This window comes from Mastigoproctus giganteus, chromosome 10, assembly GCF_048544385.1.
Source record: "Mastigoproctus giganteus isolate SK-2022 chromosome 10, ASM4854438v1, whole genome shotgun sequence".
Lineage (NCBI taxonomy): Eukaryota > Metazoa > Arthropoda > Arachnida > Uropygi > Thelyphonidae > Mastigoproctus > Mastigoproctus giganteus.
In genome coordinates, this window is record NC_143584.1 from 51,585,151 (window position 1) to 51,606,294 (window position 21,144).

Genomic DNA, 21,144 nt, shown 5'->3' on the forward strand with positions numbered 1-21,144 from the left:
AATTCTGCAGAGATATTGCATTTTTGTTTGATATAATTTCAAAGCAAAATGATCTCAATATTTTTTTCCAAGGTAATATATGATAAATCTATATATGATATGTGGCATAAAATACAGACATTTCGGAAAAGGTGGACCTTTTTCAAAACCTTGCTTACCTGATCGGAACTTTAAGCTGAACGCTTTCCTGAATTAGCAAAAGTAATTAATGAACAGGATACAAACAAATCATTAAGGAAATGTGACATGAAGGAATAAACAGCTGTTCTAGATTTTCTGATTGAAGAATACAATGAAAGGGTTGCTGATTTTGAGAAAAATGATCTCACACTGAAATTAGCCTTTAAACCACACCAGATTAATATCTCAAGAGCACCTGATGAATTACAGATGGAATTAATTGAGCTCTCAGAAGATAACATACTGAAATCTCTATTTGACGCGAAGAAAGATCCGCTTCAAATATTAAAAAAAAATGCTGTTGAATACTCACATCCATGTCAACATGCTCGTCGGATGCTACCTTGTTTTAGTACAACCTACTGTTGTGGAAGGCCTCCGTAGCTGAGTGGTCAGGAGCGGGAGTGCAGTGGCACACGCTCTTTGAGTAGACCGGGGTTCAAGCCCCTGACTGCTAAATATGGTCGATCTGCCAACCCGCACTGGACCAGCGTGGCAGATTATGGTCTGTTTCCCTCATCATGAATTGTTGAGGAGGCTTCCAACATTTCCAACAAAATTCAACATTTTCATATATGACGCAAATTAAAATAAACTTGAGATCTCAGAGGATGAATATTCACTTGGAGGACCAATTAAACCTACACTCAATGATGTTTGAACCAAATATCAGAGTACTATCTGGCATTAAGCAGTCGCAAAAAAAAAGAAGTCATTAAATGGTTTGTTGTGTAAGTACGTTCATTTTTAGTTTTGTTATCATCTTTGTTAAACAAATAAATGTCTTCGCTAATTTTTTTTTTAAATTCCTCATACCATAACAGGCTGTAATTAAAATTGTAAATATGCCTACAAAAATATTTTTTTTTTGTATATATTAAATTCTCAGCATGCAGCCTAATAGTATCTTGGTTAATTAAGATATGGCCTTCCAAAAAAGTAGAAAGGTTCCTCACCCATGACATAGATGGATAGTTGAGTCAGTCTGGTGTGTCACAAGTACTGGAAAAGCAAAACTGAGAGTAGGAGTGTGTTATACCCCCTAATCACTCTAATGAATACAATGAATGATTTTACAGAAATATTGAATGTGCCAGTAAATCAGTTTGTGTTATTATGGGGGATTTTAACTTCCCAGATATTGACTGGAACTTGTGGGTTGGTCACTCAAACACTAGCAAGATTTTTGTGGATTTATTGTATGATTGTTTTTGTTTTCTGCACCAGCAGCATGTTCGAGAGGCAATTAGAGAGGGTAATGTTGATTTCTTTATCAACAGTGGTTATTTGTGTATAAATAATTTGCAGATAAAGGAACCACTAGGTGGCAGTGATCACAGAGTACTGATGTGGGATTTATTTAAAGATATAATTACCATCAGGGGTAAAGAAAGGGAAGGGTTTTTTTCTTCTGTAAAGGTGGCTAAAGTGGTCTCAGACAGTTGTTACATTCTGTACAGTGGGACCAACTGATGATGTCACCAACAGCAAATTCTGTCTAAATTCTAAATGAATGTCAGATCTACTAATGAGACTCGTGTCAGAGAAGAAAATTGCATGGATGCATATAACTTATCAGGTGACACAGAAGCCTATGGCAGATATAAGCTAGTCTGTAATCAAGTCACAAAGGAGGTTATACAATCAAAGGCAGATTGTGAGAAATCTTTGGCAAAGGATGCTAAGAAAAACAGCAAGAACTTCTTTTCTTATATAAACTCTAGAAAGAAGGGGATGAATCAGATTGATTGATGATCCTGCTCAGATAGCTGATAATCTGAATGAGTATTTTGCATCTACATTCACACATGAGAAGTTATTAAGGGAGGAAAATGCCAGAAGTTTATCAAACTGTAACAGGGTGCTTAATGATTTTATAATAACTGAGAGCAAAGTGGAGGAGAAATTGTTGAAGTTAAACATAAGAAAGGCACCTGGGGTGATTGGGATCTATTCAGTTATATTAAAATATTATGAGTAATTACAGACCAGATAGTTTAACTTCTGTTCTGGGAAAAATAATAGAGTCGCTGGTTAAAGATGCATTGCAGGGTCATCTAGACAAGACTGTAGTAATAACTGAGACACAGCATGATTTTGTTAAGGGAAAGTCTTGTCTGACAATTTTGATTGGATACTATGATATGGTTACAAAGGAACTGGATGAAAAAAATAATTTTGGTATCATAAACTTGGAAATCGGGATAGCTTTTGACATTGTTGCACATGAAAGACTACTGTACAAATTGGAGCAGTATTCTATTAAGAGTAAGTTCTTACAATAGATAAAAGGGTGGTTGAATGGGAGAAGACAGAGAGTGGTAATCAATTGACACTACTCTTAGCAGACTAATGTTATTAGTAGAGTCCCCCACAATTTGGTGTTGGGCCCACCATTGTTTTGTATATTTATCAGTGATATTGATGAAGGTATATCAGGCTTAATGTCGAAGTTTGGAAATGATACAAAGGTTGGCGAGGATGTTAATGACAGTGTGCTACTGCAACCGAATCTAGAAAATTTGGGCAGATGGGCTGAGACGTGGCAACTGAAGTTTAACATTGACCAATGCAAAGTACTGCATACGGGTAGGATTATCCCAGAGAAACATACCAACTGTGTGGTACTACACTTAGAATGGTAGAAAATGAAAAAATCTGGTAGTAATTGTGCAGTCAGATATGAAGTTTTCTTAGCAGTGCAGACAGACTGCCAGAGCAGGTCATGTGGTTTTGTGAATGATATACAGGAATTTTGCTAGTAGGGAACAGGAGATGATTATCCCTTTGTATAAGGCAATGAGGTAATGGTTAGGCTATGCCTTGAGTATTGCATGCAGGTCTGGAATCCTCATTTTAGGAAGGATGTAGAGTTGCTTGAGCATGTACAGAGAAAGGCAACAAGATTGGTGAGGAGAATAAAGGGGTCCTCTGACCAAGAAAGGCTTAAGTTTTGAAAATTGCAGCATCTGGAGACTAGGAACCTGTGAGGTAATCTGATTGAGGTGTATAAGGCTGAATCCTGAATCCTGATGAGAATCCTGAATGCTGAATCCTGATGAGATTCTTTCACTTGCTCAGATTACAAACCTGAGGGTGCATAAATGGAAAATGAGGAAAGATTGTAGAATAGATGTGTGGAAATTTGCCTTTAACCAGCAAGTGGTTGATTGCTGGAACAAACTTCCATCTCATCTGTCATTGTGGAAGTTGATAGCTTAAATAAATTCAGGGAGGAACTGGACAGACTTTTAGAGGGAATGGATGTGTTTTTTTTTTTTTATCTGGTGCTATATAAGCTCATGCACTTGCTTTCTTGCATCATATTCCTCCATTACTACTACTACCACTACCTCTTTTTCCCCTCAATCAGAAAGGTCTAATAATTTCTCAATTTCTTCGGAAAGGTCTAACATTTAACCGTAGGGACTCATATCTGACGAGTATGGGCTTGGCGGCGCCTCCGTAGCCAGGTGGGAAGGAGCAGCAGTGAGTAGCACACGCTTCTTAATTAGACAGGGGTTCGAGCCCGTCACCACCAAATACGGAAGATGCGGAAAGGTCAGGAATGACCACCGCATGTTCACGGAGCAATATGGCCTTAGTTGCTAATGCTCCTAAAAACCAAATAACAACAACAATAACATGGGCTTGGCATATTCAGGGTCCTGACCTGGATATCATCATTCTTCACTTTCTTGGTCATTCCTTTCTAGTTCTGACTTGTTTTCTCTCTCTCTCTCTCTCAGGATAACTCAGAAATTTTTTTTTGTCTGGTGCAGCATAAGCCTTATGCTTCCTTGCACCCATATGGCTAATAATAATAGAAAGGGCATGGTGCCCCAGTGGTTGAGACACTGGACTATGAGCCTGATGGACAAACTTCCTAGGAGAGTTGCTCCTATGAAGTTTGTCACTATCTTCCTAACATAGTGACAAACTTCCTAGGAGTAACAATGGCGAAATGGAGTACCACCATTAAGGTCGAGAACATCGCAACCAGACCAATCCCCATCAGAAGAGGAATCTTTCAGGGAGATGCTCTTAGCTCACTGTGGTTCTGTCTAGCACTCAACCTGCTGTCCACTATGCTTAACGGCAGCAAGTATGGATATAACCTCAAAGAAGGAAGAAAGAACTTGTACACCCTCACCCACCTGATGTACACGGATGACATCAGCAACTACTCCGGATGACCGAAGAATTCAGCAAGTACATCGGGATGGAATTTGGTTTAGGCAAATGCAAGACCCACTCACTGCACAAGGAAAATTAATCGGCCGAAACTACCAGCTGCTGACTGGTAAAGAGATTGAAGCTATGACAGAAGGAGAGACCTACAAATACCTAGGGATGATGCAGGCTGAGCAGTTAGAGCACAAGGAAATCAAGAAGTGCCTGACTGAAAAATATCATCAGAGTCTCAGAAGCTTGCTGAAAGCAAAATTGAATAGAGGGAACACAGTTAAAGCCATAAACACCTATGCAGCTCCAGTATTAATATACTCCTTTGGGGTGCCTCCGTAGCCAGGTGGGCAGGAGCAGCAGTGCGTAGCACACGCTTCTTGATTAGACCGGGGTTCGAGCCCGTGATCACTAAATACGGAGGATGTGGAAAGGTCTGGGAATGACCACCGCATATCCCCCGAGCAATTTGGCCTTAGTTGCTAGTGCTCCTAAAAACCAAATAACAAATACTCCTTTGGGGTCACAGATTGAATTAACACCGAGCTAGAGGATATCATGCGAAGAACAAGGACAATGATGACCAAGAGCCGCCAACACCACCTGAAGTCAGCATTGGAGAGACTAACAGTAGCTCAGAAAGAGGGAGGAAGGGGTCTGATAGAGCAACAGTGATAGTTAACCTGAAGGATTACTTCGAGTACAACATAGCACCACTACACCAGGCCATAAGGAAGATAGATAAGTGGTATACCCCACTCAACCTAAGCGAGGAGCCCCGTTCTGCCCAGATGGCACAAGAAGCAAAGCCAGAAAGATAGGCAAAGAAGACACTCCATGGCAGACACTACAATGACCTCCATCACGATCATATTGATAACATTTTGCTTCCAATGCATGGCTCACAAGTGGGGTGCACTTCCCCAAGACTGAAGAATTCATGCTGTCCATCCAAGAACAGGTAATCAACACCAGATACTATAGAAAATACATTTCAAAGGAGCTCGGAATGTCAGATGACACATGTTGACGATGCCACCTGGCCTCAGAAACGATCCAACACATCACAGGGGGATGTGTTGGACGACTCTGGGTGAGTACGCTCATAGATGCAACTACTTAGCCAGGATAATACATCAGAACCTAGCTAGGAAATACCAGTTGACCAAAGAAATTGTACCATATTACAAGTGCAAAACCCAGGCAGTACTAGAGACCCCAACCCACAAGCTGTACCGGGACCATACCATAATAACAGATAAGGCAGAGAAGAAAAATGCACGGGATACATATAAATTAATGGGTGACATGGAAGCTTATGATAGATATAAGCTGGTTTGTAACCAAGTCACAAAGGAGATTAGGTAGGCAAAGGCAGATTATGAGAAATCCTTGGCAAAGGATGCAAAGAAAAACAACAAAGAGTTCTTTACCTATGTAATCAATAGAAGGAAAGGAATGAATCAGATTGGTCCACTGGATATTAATGTTTCAACTGTTGATGATCCTGCTCATGTGGCTGAAAAGTAAATGAGTATTTTGCATCTACATTCACCCATGAGGAGTTATTCAGGGAGGGGGGAATGCCAGAGGTGAGTTAAACTCTGGCAGTGAGCAAGATGATTTTCTAATAACTGAAAGGAAAGTGGAGGAAAAATTGTTGAAGATAAACATAAAAAAGGCACCCTGGGGTGGATGGGATCTATCCAGTTATATTAAAGGAGGCAGCAAAGGAAGTACGCAAACCCTTAGTTATAATTATGAGAGCTTCTTTGGACTCAGGGGAGGTACCCATGGACTGGAGATGTGCAAATGTGATCCCAATTCACAAAGGCGGATCAAGTAATTATAGACCTGTTAGTTTAACTTCTGTTCCACAGAAATTAATGGAGGCACTGCTTAAAGAAGCACTACAGGATCATCTCGACAGGACTTCAGTTAAAGCTCGGACACGTCATGATTTCGTTAAGGGAGAGTCTGCCTGACCAATTTGATTAGATACTATGATGTGGTCACAAAGGAATTGGATGCAGGGAATAACTTTGATATCATATATTTGAATCATAGAAAGGCTTTTGATAGACTGCTGAACAAATTGGAGCATTGTGGCATTGGAGACAAATTGCTGCTATAGATAAAGGGATGGTTGAGTGGGAGAAGACAGAGTGGTAATCAATGGACACTACTCATCGTGGACTAATGTTATTAGTGGAGTCCCTCAGGATTCAGTGTTGGGTCCATTGTTGTTTTCTGTATTTATAAATTATATTGATGATGGTATATCAAGCTTAATGTCCAAGTTTGCAGATGATATGAAGGTTGGCAGGGTTGTTAGGGACACTAATGACAGTACGCTGCTGCAAGTGGATCTAGAAAAGTTGAGCAGATGGGCTGAGAGATGGCAAATGAAGTTTAACATTGACAAATGTTAAACTACATATGGGAAGCAGTTGGGAATGCCAACAGTTGTGCTTATTGATACATTTGGACTTGAAGATGCAAAAAAAAAAAAAAAAAAAAAAAAAAACACCCTATATGCTGTTAAGAATTGAATTTAAACATAGATTTAGTTTTAAGCATTCTTTATATGAAATATAAATATATCACAGTACAATAATTGAATCAGTACAGTGAGAAAACAAATTTCATAATCGGAAATCAGTCTGGATGCAGCATTGGACTGGGAGGGGAATTTTATGATGTTGTATAGTGCAACATTGGGCTTCAAGAGATTAAATGTAAAAAAAAAAAAAAATCAACAAAAATGAAGTCCTTAATTAGTGGTAAGAAACTGTAAAATGTAAAAATTGTAGTTGTAGTAGTTGCAGTTGCCTATATGTGCATATATTTCTGCTTATTTTGTATATAAATATATAAAAAAAATTAGAAAAATTATATATATATTTGATACTTTTAGTTACTTCCATTTTCAGGCTTATGTCAAAATTTATTTCAAATTTGCCATTCTTCACAGCACACAGAATTTGAAATGACGTATTGTTTCCCTCAGAATAACTGCTATTTTGAGATAATTTTGGGTTTCATGTTATCTATTAAAAACAATAAATCTTTCAAAACCACTAATGTAAGGCAAGCAAATGTTTATTGAACTAGTGGAGAAGGGAAAACGAGTAACCTTGAACTAAACAAATGTGATAAAAAAAAAGCATTGGCACTTGTTTGGTTTCATGCCTCTCTTCAAACAAAAGCCAAATGGCTCCAAAGATGTGGTTGGGGTACCTGACAGGTTCTTGCACACAATTTCTGTTGTTGTTGTTGTTGGTTTGTTGTTTAATGGCACAAGGGCTGCTAAGGCTATATTGTGCGTACAATTTATTTATGGAAACATTAAAAAAAAAAAATCACTTCAGAAACTATCATACAAAAAAGTTTTGCCATATTTAGGGATATTGCGATAGAAAAAAATTTTGATTTTTAATCATTGATTTATGGTTAACAAGGGAATGTTATTATTTAGGGAACAAACGCCTGTGGTGCCCCAACACCATTGCTAGGTTAAAATAACTGGTGACATACAATCTGACCCCAGGGCATTTAAATTGCCTTTAAACTCAAAACTATTTTCTCAAATACAATCGTCACTGTAATATCAAATGGCTGATTTTACAGCGTTCAGGTTCACTATTATAGTGTCTTCTAACCATGAAATTTATCTGTAAAGCTTGATGAAATCTACCAATTCAATTCAACAGACACATCAGCTAATTTTTCAGTGACTTTCTTAGAATTATTACATAAGCAACCTGCCTTATTTACTCCAACCCCTTTTTGCATTTATACATTTTTATTTTTGTGAAACTCCTTGACACCTCTGTTTTGCTCTTTTTTTCTTTTTTCCCCCTCCCAGTGAGATCTTATAGTCATTCTTTGCCAGCCTAATGATTTCTTTGGTACAGCCAAAATTATAATTATTATACATTACAGTGCTTTGGCTCACTTTATTATTTTTTTTCCCCATAAATTAATGAAATGGGAAGTGTTTCAGAGAAGTAACCATAGAGGCTATTAAGTGTTTTATAAACAAAATAAAGGATATCATTCAAGGTTTAGATGAATATGTGGCAGAGAAAAAAAATGCATGGGATGTTTATAAATTTTCAGTGGGATACAGTGTCCTATTGCAGATTTGATTCTAATTAAGTTACTTGGGGTATGGCATGTTAAGGCAGATTATGAGATTATATTTAACCACATTGGTCTACTGGATATGAATGACATTTCTGTTTAGGATTTTTTACAGTTTTCTAAAAAACTGAGTAAATATTTTTCTTCTACATTCATACAAAAAGAAGGTTTTAGAAAATGGGTGGCAGACAGTCTAATGCTCATTGGGAGTTTTATTTTATTTTACAATATAATGAAATTGTTTTACAATATCTGAAAGGAAAGCTAAAAGTGAACAAGAATTACTCAAGTTAAAAGGGAACAAAGCACTTAGGGCAAATGGAATCTAATTAATGAGAGAATTCAAAAGATTTAGTTGGGAGATTCCTGCAGATCAGAGATTTGCAAAAGTTTTTCCTTTTCACAAGGGTGGTTAAAGGTGAAGTGTGTGAGGGAAATCTTCATCCCTCTTTCAAAGTTGGTTAATGCGGTGGAATTACTTAACAAGTACAGGTCAATATTGAAAAAAAAAAAAAAAAAGCCATGAGTTAGTATTGAATTTGAAAGTGTCTGCAAATCTGTGCAGACACAATAGGAGGGAGTATATGATGAGATCCTTGTCAATCAGTTTTGCCCTGGAGAGATTATGCAAGGCTCAAGGGGTAGAATTTTTCTCAGCCTGGTCAGTGCTTGTTAACAGGAGAGACTGCTTCTAAAGGGATGGGATACACTTAAATACAAAGGGTGCAAGAATATTTGTTGATGCTGTCGAGGCAGTGTTAGGTGGGTCAGATAACTGCTATCTTGGGCGGGGATACACGGACTAATAGATTAACAGTAGCTGCAGGCAGAGGTGAAAGTGATTCCTACACTGCTTCTATTGGAATGAGCATCCACACCTTGTTTTTCAGCCTGGAAAACAAGGTGCGGGGGATTTCAGAGACTGCTTGGAGTCAATGTGGAAAAAGTAAATACATGGGATGTGTTAGGGTAGCTAAGAATAGGAATAGGTGCATGTATATTTGCATGTACACCAATGCTAGGAGTTTCATAAATAAATTTGATGAGTTTGAGGTGTTGGTCAAAACATCAAAGGCAGATATTGTTGGGATATCAGAGACATGGTGTCACACAGATACAAGGAATGTCGAAATGGAATTTGGGGAGTACAATGTGTACAGGAAGGATAGACAGGATAGGAATGGAGGAGGGGGTTATGCTATTAGTGAAGAAACACATAAAATCCAAGGAAGTACAGCCAGTCGACATGGGTGGACAGAGCAGTGTCAAGTCAGTTTGGTGTGACATAAGCACCGGGAAAGCAAAATTGAGAGTAGTAGTATGCTATAGGCCTAATGACTCTAATGAGTATAATAAACAGCTGTATAGAGAAATAGAGTGGGCCAGTAAATCAGATTGTCTTATAATGGGGGATTTTAATTTCCCAGATATTGACTGGAATTTGTGGATTGGTCACTCACACACTAGAAAGGCTTTTGTGGATTTATTGGATGATTGTTTAAAAAAAAAAGTTCTTGTTTATACTCCGGCATGACCATCAGGTCAGTGGAGTTTACAATAAATCAATCAATAAAAATATTAATCGAATTTAGCAGCCATGGGCTTGAACCCTGGTCCACTCAAAGAGCATGTGCTGCACTTGCACTCCTGACTACGCAGATACGTCAGGCCATGCAGTCAACAGCACGAGTGCAGTAACATATGCTCTTTGAGTGGACCAGGGTTCAAGCCCGTGACTACAGCAGCATGTTTGGGAGGAAACTAGAGGAGAAATACTCTTGATCTGATTATCAGTAGTGATTCTTCATGCATTAAGAATCTGCAGATAAAGGAACCACTAGGTGGTAGTGATCACAGCGTGCTGAAGTGGGATTTACTCAAAGAGGTAACTACCATCAGGAATGAAGGGAAGGGTTTTTGCTTTCGTAAAAGTGACTATGGTGGTCTGAGACAGTTTTTAAATTCTATACAGTGGGACCAACTGATGATATTACCAACAGCAAATTCAAAATGGGAAGCATTCAAAGAACTTATCTTGGAAGCTACTAGGCTTTACATACCAACTAAGAAATATTTTTCAAGGTTTAGGCCTAAATGGATGTCAGATGAACTAATTAGACATGTGGTAGAGAAGAAAAATGCATGGGATTCATATAAATTAACAGGTGAGACAGAAGCCTATGATAGATATAAGTTGGTCTGTAACCAAGTCACAAAAGTGGTTAGGCAGGTAAAAGCAAATTATGAGAAATCTTTAGCAAAGTATGCAAAGAAAAACAGCAATGAGTTCTTTACTTATGTGAACTCTAGAAGGAAAGGGTTGAATTACATTGGACCACTTAACATAGATGGGTTGACTGTTGATGATCATGCTCAGGTAGCTGATAAACTGAATGATTATTATCTACAGGCAAATGAGGAGTTATTCAAGGAGGATAATGCCAAAAGTTTATCTAACTCTAACATAGAGTTAAGTGATTTTGTAATAACTGAGAGCAAAGCAGATGAGAAATTGTTGAAGTTAAACATAAGAAAGGCACCTGGGGTGGATGGGATCTATCCAGTTATATTAAAGGAGGCAGCAAAGGAAGCAAGCAAACACTTAGCCATAATTATGAGAGCTTCCTTGGACTCAGGAGAGGTACCGATGGATTGCAGATGTGCAAATGTGACCCAAATTCACAAAGGAGGATAAAAGTGCTACACAAGCAATTACAGACCATTAGTTTAACTTCCGTTCCAGGGAAATTAAATGGAGCCGCTGGTTAAAGAAGCACTGCAGGATCATCTAGAAAAGACTTTAGTTATAGCTCGGACAGAGCATGGGTTTGTTAAGGGGAAGTCTTGTCTGACCAATTTGATTGGATACTATGTGTGGTCACAAAGGAACTGGATGCAAAGAATAATTTTGATTTTATATATTTGGATCTTAGAAAGGCTTTTGATACTGTTGCACATGGAAGACTGCTGCACAAATTGCAGCAGTGTGGCATTGGAGGCAAATTGCTGCTATGGATAAAGGGATAGTTGAGTGGGAGAAGACAGAGTGGTAATCAGTGGACACTGCCTGTTTGTGGACCAATGTTATTTGGGGAGTCCCCCAGGGTTCAGTGTTGGGTCCATTGTTGTTTTCTGTATTTCTTAATGATATTGATGATGGTATATCAGGTATATCAGGTTATTGTTGAAGTTTGCAGATGATACAGAGGTTTGCAGGGTTGTTAATGACACTAATGACAGTACGCTACTGCAACATGATCTATAAAAGTTGAGCAGATGGGCTGAGAGGTGGCAACTGAAGTTTAACATTGACAAATGCAAAGTACTACATATGGGAAGCAGTAACCCCGGAGTAAAGTATCAACTCTGTGGTACTACACTGACAGTGGTAGAGAATGAAAATAACCTGGGGATAATTGTGCAGTCAGATATGAAGTTTTCTGAGCAGTGCAGACAGTCTGCAAGAGTAGCTCATGGTGTCTTGTCAATGATATTCAGGAAGTTTTCTAGCATGGATAAGGAGGTGATTATCCCCTTATATAAGGCAATGGTCAGGCCACACCTTGAGTACTGTATACAAGTCTGGAGGCCTCATTTTAAGAAGGATATATTGCTGTTGGAATGAGTACAGAGAAGGGCAACAAGATTAGTGAATGGAACAAAGGGTTGCTCTTACGAAGAAAGGCTGAAGTTTGCAAATTACAGTGTTTGTAGGCTAGGCACCTGTGAAGTGATCTGATTGATGTGTATAAGGCCTTGAGTGGTTAGAACAGTGGTTTTCAACCTTTTTTTAATAATGACACCCCTAAGTAATTTATTTCATTTTGCGGCACCCCTACTCAATCTGCTCAATTTTCTGCCTGCTAGATCTCTCTCTCTCTCTCTCTCTCTGTATGATGATAGTTATTACAATAATATAATTATAAAAATTACATTTCATAATACAAATTATATATATATATATATATATATATATATACAGTGTATAATAATTTTATTCTTTATATAGAGGTAATAAGTAAACATCAATTATAGATCACCACAAAATTAAAATGATACTGTACACCTTTTTATTATGAAATAAACATATAAATTAAAAAAATAATAAGTTTAAGTAACTTAAACCCAAATTACCTGGCACCCCTCGAATGCTGTTGCGGCACCCTGGTTGAAAACCACTTTGTTAGAGCATGCTCAATGCTAATGGGATTCTTCCTTTTGCTCAGAATAGTATCCTGAGAGACCATTAATTAAAATTGAGGAAAGACAGTTGTAGGATAGATGTGGTGAAATTTTCTTTTAGCCAGCAGGTGGTTGATTGCTGGGATAAACTTCTATCTGTCATTGCTGAAGTTGATAGCTTAAACCGATTCGAGGCAGAACTAGACAAACATTTGGAGCTAGTGGATGGGTGAAATTAGAAGGGCTGAAGCTGTTTTTTGCTGAAGCTGTAGCTTGCTTTCTTGCATCATATGCCTTTACTAATGCTAGCTTATGACATTTATCCACTTATGTCTACAAGAATGCAGTGTACCTATATACCTGCTAAGCGGTGGGTTCATCCACTAGCGAGAGAGGTGACAGCGTTGTTTTGCCTAGGAATTCTGTCCTTTCAGTGTACTTTATGGCTGCATGTGATTACATGGTGCACAAGTTCCCATAAATGATGGTATTATAAATGCTGATGAAGCTCAAATTGGCAGCGCAACACCATTTTCAAATTTGAATTTTTTTTTATTGGTCTACTTTTCAGTACTTCTGGTGTTGTTAACAGTAATGAAAAAAGCTGAAGCAATATGTTTTGCAGCATTAGTTCTGTCAGTTTTGGTTTGAGAATGTACCAGATGCTATTATAAAAGAAGAATGAATTCATGTAGAGTGTTCCTTTGTTGGGGAACTGACAAGCGTATAGAGACATTTAAAATATATCATATTATTTCAACTTGTGCATGGCATTTTAGCGATTAATTGTAGCTGTGTTGATTGTGAGAGAATTTTTAACTAAGTGGACCGGGGAAAAACTGAATTCAATTCTTCTCTTTCTGGTCCTGCTTTGAAAAATAACCTGTTACAGTCAGGTATGAATGGCAGTGCCATTTTAGAAAAAAAATTTTGACTCAACATATGTGAAGTGAGCAAAGTCTGCAACAGCATCTTTCTTGAAGCATTGATAATCAGTTAATATCTAATAGACTATCCAAATAGAAACCAACAGATGGAAAAACGTTACATAAGCTAATGTTTAAAAGCATACTCTACTAGTAAACAAGTAGAGCATGCTTTTAAAAATTCATTTATTCTCCTCTGGCTGAATTCAGAATTAGCATTAGTAGAGGCATATGATGCAAGAAAGCAGGCTTATATAGCATCAGCCAAAGAAAACCAAAAAAACTCCCATTGCATCCATTTATTCTCTCCAAATGTTTGTCTAGTTCTGCCTTGAACTTATTTAAGTAGTTGACCTCCACTGCAACAGATGGAAGTTAGTTCTAACTATAAACTACCTGCTGGCTAAAGGCTATTCTACTAGTGACAGAATAATTCTTAACTTTTGCTGTACTTATGCTTACCTAATGGGTAAAGCAAATCACATACCTGTTACCAGTTACATGTTTGCATACATACGAAGTCTGTTCCAAATGTACTTGGACTGCTGCAGTATAATGACAACAAGCTTACTTACAGGGTGGGTGACTTAATTTTTCCTTGAAATAGTAAACATTTTTATGTAATTTGTGGACGTGTTTCGCGTTAGCCCTTTTTATAATGGATGTCTGAGAGTTAAGGAATTTAAGTTCATGAGAAGGAGGAAGGGGCTCACTTTGTAGTAACTTCCTTGAATACACGAGGAAAAACAGATGTAGGATAGATGTGCGGAAATTTGCCTTTAGCCAGCAGGTAGTTGGTTGGTGGAACAGACTTACATCACTTGTTGTTGAAGTTGATAGCCCAAACAAATTTAAGGCTCAGCTGGACAGGTATTTCGAACGAACGGAGGGGTGAAATGGGAGTGGTGTTTTTTTTTTTTTTTTTTGGCTGATTCTGAATAAGCTTGCTTTCTTGCATCATATGTCTCTACTAATGCTAACAATTCTGAATCTAATACTATGCATTGAATTAGCATTAACAGGGCATATGATGCAAGAAAGCAAGCTTATATAGCATCAACCAAAAAAAAAACACATTTCACCCACCCATCCATCCATTCATTCCAAATGAATTTGTCTAATTCTGCCTTGAACTTATTTATGTTGCTGACCTCCACAACAATAGATGTAAGTTTGTTCCAACTATCAACCACTCGCTAGCTAAAGGTAAATTTCCATACATCTATTCTACAACTGTCTTTCCTCAGTTTGAATCTATACCCCCAAAGGTGAATAATCTGAGCAAAAGGAAGAATTCCATTAGCATTGAGCTTGCTCAATCCATTTAAGACCTTATACACCTCGCAGGTGCCTAGTTTCCAGAAGCTGAAATTTACAGAACTTTCTTCTTAAGAGCATCCCTTTGTTTCCCCTCACTAGTCTTGTTGCACTTCTCTGTAATTGTTCCAGCAACTCTACATCTTTCTTAAAATAAGGCCTCCAGACCTGTATACAGTGCTCAAGGCTTAAACATTGCCTTATACAAGAGGAGACTCACCCCCTTATCCTTGCTAGCAAAATTCCTATATATCATTGATAAGACACCATGAGCTGCTCTTGCAGCCTTTTTTTGCACTGCTCAGAAAACTTATCTGACTGCACAATTACCCCCAGGTACTTTTCATTATCCACTACCCGAGTGTAGTACCACCCAGTTTATACATTATTCTGGGGTTACGGCTACCCATATGCAGTACTTTACATTTGTCAATGTTAAACTTCAGTTGCTACTTCTCAGCCCATCTGCTCATCTTTTCCAGATCCTGTAGCAGTAGCATACTGTCGTTATTGTCATTAACAACCTTGCCAACCTTCGTATCGTCTGCAAACTTAGACATTAACCCTGATATACCTTCATCAATATCATTAATAAATACCGAAAACAACAATGGGCCCAACACTGAACCCCGGGGGACTCCACTGATAACATTAGTCCATGAAGAGCAGTGTCCATTTATAACCACTCTCTGTCTTCTCCCACTCAACCATCCTTTTATCCATTGTAGCAACTTGCCATACTGCTCCAATTTATAGAGTACTCTTCCATGTGCCACAGTATCAAAAGCTTTCCTAAAATCCAAGTATATGATATCAAAATTATTCTTTGCATCCAATTCCTTTGTGACCACATCATAGTATCCAATCTAATTTGTCAGACAAGATTCTCCCTTAACAAACCCATGCTGTGTCTGAACTATAACTACAGTCTTGTCTAGATGATCCTGTATCGTGTCCTTAACCAGTGACTCCATTATTTTTCCTTGAACAAAAGTTGGACTAACAGGTCTGTAATTACCCATGTCACCCTTTGTTTCCCCTTTGTTAATTGGGGACACATTTGCACATCTCCAGTCCATGGGGACCTCCCCTGAGTCCAAGGAAGCTTTTATAATTATGGCTAAGGGTTTGCCTACTTCCTTTGCTGTCTCTTTTAATATAACTGGATTTATTCCATCCACTCTAGATGCCTTCCTTATGTTTAAATTCAACAGTTTCTGATCCACTTTGCTCTCAGTTATCATAAAACACTTAGCTTCCTGTTATAGTTTGATAAACTTCTGGGATTCCCATCGTTGAATAACTCCTCATGTGTGAATGTAGATAAGTAAACTGTTTTATTTACTTATGTTTTTGTTTTTCTGTTTTTCTTTGCATTCTTTGGCAAAAGATTTCTCGCAATCTGCCTTCACCTGCCTAACCTCCTTTGTGACTTGATTGCCGACTAGCTTATATCTGCCAGAGGTTTCTGTGTCACCTAATAATTTATATGCATGCGATGCATTTTTATTCTTTACCACAAACAGCATTAATTCCTCTTATATCAATTTAAGCCTAAACCTTGAACAGTATTTCTTAGTTGGTATGAAAAGCCTAGTAGCTTCCAAGGTAGTCACTGAAGGCCTCTGATTTAGAATTCACCTTTTGTAACATCATCAGTTTATACCACTGTATAAAATTTAAAAACTGTCTGAGACCACTGTAGTCACCTTTACGAAAGCAAAAACCCTTCCCCTTAGCCCTGATTGTAGTTACATCTTTAAGTGAATCCCACATCAGTACACTGTGATCACTGCCATCCTTAGTGGTTCCTTTACCTGCAGATTCTTAATGCATAAAGAATCACTGCTGATAATCAGATCAAGGGTATTACTCCCTATGGTTGCCTCTTGACCATGTTGCTGAAGTAAACAGTCACCCAATAAATCCACAAAAGTCTTGCTAGTTTGTGAGTGACCAACCCACAAGTTTCAGCCAATGTCTGGAAAGTTAAAATCCCCCATTATAAGACATTCTGATGTACTGGCCCATTCTATTTCTCTGCTAAATTGCTCATTATATACATCAGATTCATTAGGTCTCTAACACACACTGGAATAGTAATAAGCATGTGTTGGCCATAACAACCTTTGTGCCATGTATAAAACCCATAAATATATCAGCAACTTGAACTTATTTAAATTGTCCTTATTGCCCAATTAGTCTACTCTTCCACTGAAGAATGATGTCTTATTCACACTGGCAACATAGACTGGAATTATCTTTTAAATCATATTATTTAGGCATGCAAGGGCAGCCAGTGTTATGCTTGTGCACTTCATCAACCCAATAGCCAAATGAAATTTATTGTTATTCTTTATCATACAGCTTAAAGATGAAGATTCAATAAGTTTGGTTTGAAAGACAGTATATAAAAAAATTTTGCACATTAATGTATTTAATTTCCCATCTTGGGAATACTTTAATCCCTTTGGTAACAGAAGCTAATGGTTTTGGCATTAAGGCTTGCTCTTTTGTTCACATTAGAGAGAGGGGAGGGGCACTTCATCGATTAATCTAACACAGGCTGTTAATGTATATATTAGCATTAGCATTAGTAGAGGCATTTGATGCAAGAAAGCAAGCTTATGCAGCATCAGCCAAAAAAAAAAAAAAAAAAAAGAAACCACTTCCACTTGACCCCTCTGTTCGTTCAAAATACCTGTCCAGCTGAGCCTTAAACTTATTTAGGCTATCAACTTCCACGACAAGGGATGGAAGTCTGTTCCACCAACCAACCAACCACCCGCTGGCTAAAGGCAAATTTCCGCACGTCTATCCTACATCTGTCTTTCCTCAATTTGAATTTATGCCCTCTCAGGTGATTATTCTGAGCGAGAGGAAGAATCCCATCAGCATTGAGCATGCTCAAACCATCCAAGGCTTTATACATCTATCAGATCACCTCGCTGGTGCCTAGTCTCCAGACACTGTAATTTGCAAAACTTAAGCCTTTCTTCGTAAGAGCACCCCTTTGTTCCATTCACTAATCTTGTTGCCCTTCTCCGTACGTTCCAGCAGCTCTACATCCTTCTTGAAATGAGGCCTCCAGACCTGTATACAGTACTATAGGTGTGGCCTGACCATTGCCTTATACAAGGGAATAATCACCTCCTTATCCCTGCTAGAAAAATTCCTATATATCATTGACAATACACCATGAGCTACTCTTGCAGCCCGTCTGCACTGCTCAGAGAACTTCATATCTGCCTGCACAACCACCCCCAGGTCCCTTTCATTCTCTACCACTGTCAGTGTAGTACCACAGAGTTGATACGTTGCTCTGGGGTTGCTGTTTCCCATGTGTACTACTTTACATTTGTCAATGTTAAACTTCATTTGCCACCTCTCAGCCCATCTGCTCAACCTTTCCAGATCCTGTTGCAGCAGCATAGTGTCATTAGTGTCCTTGACAACCCTGCCAACCTTCGTATCGTCTGCAAACTTGGACATTAAGCTTGATATACCATCATCAATATTATTTATAAATACAGAAAACAATAATGGACCCAATACTGAACCCTGTGGGACTTCACTAATAACATTAGTCCACGATGAGCAGTGTCCATTACCACTCTCTGTCTTCTCCCCCTCAACCACCCCTTTATCCATAGCAGCAATTTGCCTCCAGTGCCACACTGCTCCAATTTGTGCAGCAGTCTTCCATGTGCAACAGTATCAAAAGCCTTTATAAGATCCAAGTATATAATATCAAAGTTATTCCCTGCATCCAGTTCTTTTGTGACTGCATCATAGTATCCAATCAAATTGGTGAGGCAAGACTTCCCCTTAACAAAACCATGCTGTGTCTGAGCTATAACTGAAGTCTTGTCTAGATGAACCTGCAATGCTTCTTTAACCAGTGCCTCCATTAATTTTCCTGGAACAGAAGTTAAACTAACAGGTCTATAATTACTTGTGTTGCCCTTTGATCCTCCTTTGTGAATTGGGGTCACATTTGCACATCTCCAGTCCATGGGTACTTCCCCTGAGTCCAAGGAAGCTCTCATAATTATGGCTAAGGGTTTGCTTACTTCCTTTGCTGCCTCCTTTAATATAACTGGATAGATCCCATCCACCCCAGGTGCCTTTCTTGTATTTATCTTCAACAATTTCTCCTCCACTTTATTCTCAGTTATTACAAGATTCTCTAGCTTACTGCCAGAGTTGAATACACCTCTGGCATTCCCCTCGCTGAATAACTCCTCATGTGTGAATGTCGATGCAAAATATTCATTTAGTTTGTTAGATACCTGAGCAGGATCATCAACAGTTGACCCATCGATATCAAGTGGACCAATCTGATTCATCCCCTTCCTTCTAGAGTTTACATAAGTAAAGAACTCTTTGCTGTTTTTCTTTGCATCCCTTGCCAAAGATTTCTCGTAATCTGCCTTCGCCTGCCTAACCTCCTTTGTAACTTGGTTACAGATCAACTTGTATCTATCATAGGCTTCTGTGTCATGTGTTAATTTGTATGTATCCCATGCATGTTTCTTCTCTGTCATATGCCTCATCAGTTCATCCGACATCCATTTAGGCCTAAACCTTGAACAATATTTCTTAGTTGGTATGTAAAGCCTAGTAGCTTCCAAGATAAGTTCTTTGAATGCTTCCCATTTTACATTTGCTGTTGGTAACATCATCAGTTGGTCCCACTGTATAGAATTTATATACTGTCTCAGTCCATCGTAGTCGCCTTTACGAAAGCAATAACCCTTCCCTTTACCCCTAATGGTAGTTACCTCTTTGAGTAAATCCCACTTCAGCACACTGTGATCACTGCCACCTAGTGGTTCATTTATCTGCAGATTCTTAATGCATGAAGAATCACTACTGATAATCAAATCAAGAGTATTACTCCCTCTAGTTGCCTCCCGAACATGCTGATGTAGAAAACAATCATCCAATAAATCCACAAAAGCCTTGCTAGTGTGTGTGAGTGACCAGCCCCCAAATTCCAGTCATTTATCTGGGAAATTAAAATCTCCCATTATAAGACTCTCTGATTTACTGGCCCACTCTATTTCCCTGTACAGTTTCTTATTATACTCATCAGAGTCATTAGGCCTATAGCACACTCCTACTCTCAATTTTGATCTCCCAATGCTTATGTCACACCAAACTGACTCGACACTGCACTGTCCAGCGATGTCCACTGGCTTCACTTCCTTGGATTTTTATGTATTTCTTAACTAATAGCATAACTCCTCCTCCCTTCCTATCCAGTCTATCCTTTCTGTAGACTTTGTACTCCCCAAATTCCAGTTCTGCATTCCTTATATTTGAAGGCCGCCGTAGCCTAGTGGTCAGGCGCGCGGGTGCATTAGTACACGTGTCTTGAGTGACCGGGGTTCAAGCCCGTGACTACTGAATACGGTGCTGTTTCTTGTATTCTATCTATCTTGTGAACTCCTCTGACCGTTTGGTCGTCCTGGAGTATAAACAGAAAATTTATTTATATCTGTGTGACACCACATCTCTGATATCCCAACAATATCTGCCTTTGATGTTTTGAGCAATACCTCAAATTCATCAAATTTATTTACTAAACTCCTAGCATTGGTGTACACGCAAGTATACATGCACCTATTTCTATTCTTTGCTACCCTAACACAACCCATGTGTTTACTTGTACCGCAATGACTCCCAGCCGTCTCTGAAATATCCTGCATCTTGTTTTTCAGGCTTCTGCTCATTCAAATAGAAGCAGTGCAAGAATCTCTTTCACCTCTGCCAGTGGCTACTGTTAATCTATTTGTCTTTGTCTCCCCTCAAGCTAGCAGTTTTCCGACCCACCTAACACTGCCTCGATAGCATCAGCAAATATTCTTGCACCCTTTCTATTTAAGTGTATCCCATCCCTGTAGAAGCAATCTCTCCTGTTAACAAGTACAGTCCAGGCTGAAAAAAAATTCTACCCCTTGAGCCTTGCACAATCTTTCCAGGGCCGAATTGATCGACAAGGCTCTCATCATATGCTCCCTCCTATCGTGTCTGGGCAGATTTGCAGACACTTTCAAATTCAACCCTATTTCACGGCTTTTTTTCAACAGTGACCTGTACTTGTTAAGCAATTCTGCCGGTATTATATCATCATCATTAAAAAAAGGTAAATTTGCTTTTTTTTCTAAATCTCAAGGTCATTTCAAGGCTAACTGGTATCTAT

At 38.6% G+C, this 21,144-nt stretch overlaps 1 protein-coding gene across 2 annotated transcripts in view; it reads left to right on the forward strand.

Moving 5' to 3' along the window:
* The window catches only part of LOC150079033 (twitchin-like), a 2,795,346-nt gene that overhangs the window by 502,358 nt on the left and 2,271,844 nt on the right, over nucleotides 1-21,144 (forward strand). The gene's annotated exons all lie outside the window — the stretch shown is intronic.